Below are 5014 nucleotides of genomic sequence, written 5' to 3'. Positions count from 1 at the left end.
GGTAAAATTCTTTAGTGATTCGGAACATATTTTCATGTGTTTTAAAGTTTGAAGTTCTTTTGAAAATTATTTATATCCTTTCATTGATTATTTTGAGGAGGATATTTTCTGAGTAAACTAAGTCAAGGCTCTAGATCAAAGGTATCAAACTCCTAGCCAGGTCACAAGAGCACACAAAAGAGCACACAGTATGACCTGAACCAAATTAAGATGTAATTGGGAAATTTTTGAAAAAATAAATACAACATAGGCCATGTTAATTTGTGATTTTCAAAAAGGATCAATTTCTATTTGAGTTTGACACCACTGCTATAGCCTATACCACCCAAGTCAACACACCCACCTCACTGAAAGATCTTCGGCCAGAATCCTACAAAGTCATTGGTAGCTGAGTAACACAGGACCCCTGAAGTATATCATATCATTCTGGAACTGTTATCCAGGTGGAGAAGACAGACACCATGATTCTGGGATTCCTTTCCTACCCTGTGCTGAGGATGAGGCTCAGAGAAAAGCACTAGGGAGGGACCCAGCTGGTAGGGCTAATGAGCAGTTGGTCAGTCCACACATCACTGCCATATCAATGACTCTCCTGATGTTTGTGGAAAATGGTCAGCAATATGAAGCCCTCACTGTCTCCCCAGATGCTGACAATAGTACAAAAAGAATATTCCATTAGGCTGGGGGAAGAGAAAGGTGAATTTTGTCTTTACTGCTATTGCTGATATAGAAAGTGATTAGATAAACCAGAGGTGATAATATTGGTACCACCCTCCTACTGTAAGAGTGTTCAAACTGTTTCATCCCATGATTTCCCATTGTGCCTGCCACCTCTCAGATGTTCCTTTAATATGGCCTCCTCTAAAATAAATGAAAAAACCCATAATATAGCTCATGAGTAATACCTCCAAGAACTATTCTCTAGACTCTTTGTATCAATGTTTGGCAGTGAGGAGTAGTAAGAAGAGCAAGGGTGCTAGGAAATGTAGTAGGCTATTTTATCCTATTCACACTGTCCACAGCATATAGCTACCACTAAAATACCTGTTGAGAGTTCTGCTCTAATATCTATAATGTACACAGAACTGTTACTACGTGATTAAGAATATCAACTGAAGCCTTTTTTTCTGTATGAACTTGTGATTTCATGGGTGGTAGGAACCTCCAGGGAAGAAACTTACTTCTGATGCAAATCAGCCAACTGTTCTGTAACTTACATTTCTGCAGCAATATTACCTGCATCAGTGAGAGGTGAAATGCCTTACCCAGAATTACACAGCCAGTATGAGTGAAAGGGAAAACTTGGCTCTTTTCTTGCTGGGCGGCTGGTGTGAAGTAGGGACGGCTGGTCTCTCTCCGTGCAATCTGGATCCATCCTTCTTCTTGGAGCGATCCAGCGAAGTCTCGTCATCATGACTGAACAGATGACCCTTCGGGGTACCCTTAAAGGCCACAATGGCTGGGTGACCCAGATCGCCACAACTCCCCAGTTCCCCGACATGATCCTGTCAGCCTCCCCAGATAAGACCATTATCATGTGGAAGCTTACCAGAGATGAGACAAACTATGGGATTCCCCAGCAGGCCCTCAGGGGTCACTCACATTTTGTTAGTGATGTGGTTATTTCCTCTGATGGCCACTTTGCACTCTCAGGCTCCTGGGATGGCACACTAAGACTGTGGGATCTTACAACTGGCACTACCACCAGACGCTTTGTTGGTCACACCAAGGATGTGCCTTCTCTTCAGACAACCGTCAGATTGTCTCTGGTTCCCGGGATAAGACCATCAAGCTGTGGAACACCCTGGGTGTCTGTAAATGTGCAGGATGAGAGCCACTCAGAGTGGGTGTCCTGTGTCCGTTTTTCACCCAATAGCAGCAACCCCATCATTGTCTCCTGTGGCTGGGACAAGCTGGTCAAGGTCTGGAACTTGGCCAACTGCAAACTGAAGACAAACCACATTGGCCACACAGGCTACCTAAACACAGTTACAGTTTCTCCTGATGGCTCTCTTTGTGCCTCTGGAGGCAAGGATGGTCAGGCCATGCTGTGGGACCTCAACGAGGGTAAGCACCTCTATACTCTGGATGGTGGTGACATAATTAATGCCCTCTGCTTCAGCCCCAGTCGCTACTGGCTCTGTGCTGCCACTGGGCCCAGCATCAAGATCTGGGACCTAGAGGGCAAAATCATTGTGGATGAGCTTAAGCAAGAAGTGATTAGCACCAGCAGCAAGGCTGAGCCTCCCCAGTGTACTTCCTTAGCCTGGTCTGCCGATGGCCAGACTCTTTTTGCTAGATACACAGACAACTTGGTATGGGTGTGGCAGGTGACCACTGGAACTCGGTAAAGGGTCACTTTACACAACCATAACTCAGATTTTGAAATAAAGACCTTAATTGCTGCCTTTTGAAAAAAAAAAAAAAGGGAAAACTTGAACCCAGGTCTTTCCAGCTTAAAGACTAGTTCTCTATCCTTTATACCATAATATCCCTCTCAATTGGATTCTCTCTTTTGGAATTTAGAGTAAACTTGTTGCAAGCAAAAGGTAAGATTCTATAATGTCTCCTTCAGATCCTTAGAGTAGACATCGACTCATTGGAGATAATTTAGGTGCTACGTAGGTAGGAGTATGAACTAGGTGGCATAATGAAAGAGTAGTGCACTGAGTCAGAAGATCTGTATTCAAATCTTCATTGGCCTTCTTATTACTAGGATAACCTTGAATAAATACCTTCCCTTCCTTGGGATTCCATTTCCTCATCTATAAAATGAGTTCTATGATATGTACTATCCCTGAATCCTACAATCTTGCCAAAAGAGCATCCTTATGGTTAGTTTAATGATCCATCTATATTGATGGAGGTTGTCAATGACAAAACACCATCTCCAGAAATCTCCACTTTTAAAGTAAATTGGAGGAGTGATGCTGTGGAAACAGCAATGGACAAGGAGACAGAAGACCTGGATTCAAATTCAACTTCTAACGCTATGACCTATGTGATCTTGGGCAAATCACTGAACCACTCCCCTTCCTCCTAGTAAAATGAAGAGGGTGGAAGAGAAAACCTCTCAAATTCTTTCCACAGCACTGAAATACTATGAGTCTGTCTTTAAAGACAAGCTGGTCACATGTCACTGAGTGGGTAGGGAGTCTCACCAAAAATTCCATGACAAGGCTACATAACTATAACAATTTCTTGATTTCTTGCTCTAGCTTTTTGGTACAAAGCAATAATTCAAAAGCTATAAAGAACCCCCAGTGGAAAAACTCCCTCCATTGATGTAGGCTGTCAAATGTCCAACAATCTATATTCTTAAAAGGTTACCTAAAACACTCTTGCTCTATAGGAAGCCCAAAGAGCACCTTGGCTGACTTTGTTAAAACTAAACTGAATGGCTTATCACAACATCATAAGGCAAAATGTGGGGAGGGTTGAGTTAAGGATTTGAAAGAGTGAACGTGATCCATGATTCTATGCTGAAACAACAGCCAAAACAGAACTTACTTTGTGCCTCTCCTCACACCATCCTTGGTGACAAAAGTCTGAAAAGTTTATATCTGAACCAAACCTTGGAAACAAAAAAAAATTGTTAAATAGTAATTTCACCTCTATATGAAATTACCAAATGGAATTCAAAATTCAAAATGTAAAAGGAGATTTTCATTATTAAAAAAATCTTCACATATTTTAATTCTTATATTTCTCTTGAGGTTTGGATATTTTGGTCACATAGTTATCCAATTAAAATGAAAACTTACTGCATTATCCTTTAGGCGAGGACAGCTGCCAGCTGCTAAGTTTTATAAAGTCTTTAATCTTGTCCATAAATATTTAACAAGAATTGGTTGGTACACAAGCTGAAGAGAAGTAAGAAATCAAAGGAGGAATCTTGGAAATAACCTCTCTGTTGTATGAAAGCCATATAAAATGCAGCAAAATTACCACTTTCCTCCTTTTTTATTAAAAGAACCATTTAAAATGTTTGTTTTTATCACTACTTCTTCAGCCTCTTCATCATCCTCATAACTCCCCCCATCATTAAAAAAAAACATTTAAAATAAGCATCCTACTCCTCTTTCCAGTACCTTGTCATTTGTCTTTGAAACAGTCATTTCTTTTTCCATGAAAAACAGCACTTGAGAATCTCTAAGCATGTTGGCAGCATTCTGTAATGTAGCATCACAGATCTCTCTCCTCCACATCCTGCTCCTGCCTCTTTCCTCTGCCTACTTCCCCCCCCCCAACCCAGGTATATTTATCATTGTCTTGCTTCCCAAAAGGGTTCAAGAGTTCTGTCTTGTGCTCTCCATGCTGCAGACAGCTCCACAGGGAGGGAATGCTAGTGTTCTTGCAATGGGCTTTGGCTTCCCCCCCCCCTTCTACCCTTACTTCGATTTTGTCAGCCTGCATTGTCAAACACAGGGGAACAAAATGTTTTCCTGGCCAGCTAAACATAGCTGTAGTTGGAGGAAGAAACTGAGGAGTACCAGCAGGGGGAAAGTGAGTATATTTAATATGTAAAGAGAATGGAACCAAGGATAGAGCCTTGCAGCTTTCAACTGGAGAAGTCTCCCCAGCTTGGAACTGATCCACCTGGCTCAGTACTCTTCCCTTTCACTCATTTAGCCAATTACTAATCTCACTAACCATGTGATCATCTAATGTGCATCCCTTCCTCTTTTACCACAGGATGATTCTCAAATTTGACAGACTGTCAAAATCTAGACAAGACACAAATACTGTTTCATATGGTCATGAGAAGTGACATAATGGCACGAAACTCATACAAAGACTTTAGACAGAATTGGATGGAAAAGCATTTATTAAGTTCTTACAATGTGCCAAACAGTGTGCCATATAATGAGAATACAAATAAAAGCCAGATGGTTCTTGCTCTCAAAGAGGTCACATTCTAATTGGAAGGGACAACATTATATACATATATACATACATACATACATATATATAAGCACTTGCAAGAAGGGGGAAAAGGCTCAGCAGTCCTTAG

General features: G+C 41.3%; 1 pseudogene; it reads left to right on the top strand.

The window, feature by feature from the left end:
- The first annotated feature begins 1288 nt into the window (after positions 1–1288).
- Positions 1289–2381, top strand: LOC138146042 (small ribosomal subunit protein RACK1-like; annotated as a pseudogene).
- The last annotated feature ends 2633 nt before the right edge of the window (positions 2382–5014 follow it).

The sequence above is a fragment of the Petaurus breviceps genome, unplaced genomic scaffold (assembly GCF_028583685.1).
Source record: "Petaurus breviceps papuanus isolate PSGF00001 unplaced genomic scaffold, PetGlider_PUasm1.0 90752, whole genome shotgun sequence".
Classification (NCBI taxonomy): domain Eukaryota; kingdom Metazoa; phylum Chordata; class Mammalia; order Diprotodontia; family Petauridae; genus Petaurus; species Petaurus breviceps.
This window is presented reverse-complemented; position numbering and strand designations above follow the sequence as displayed.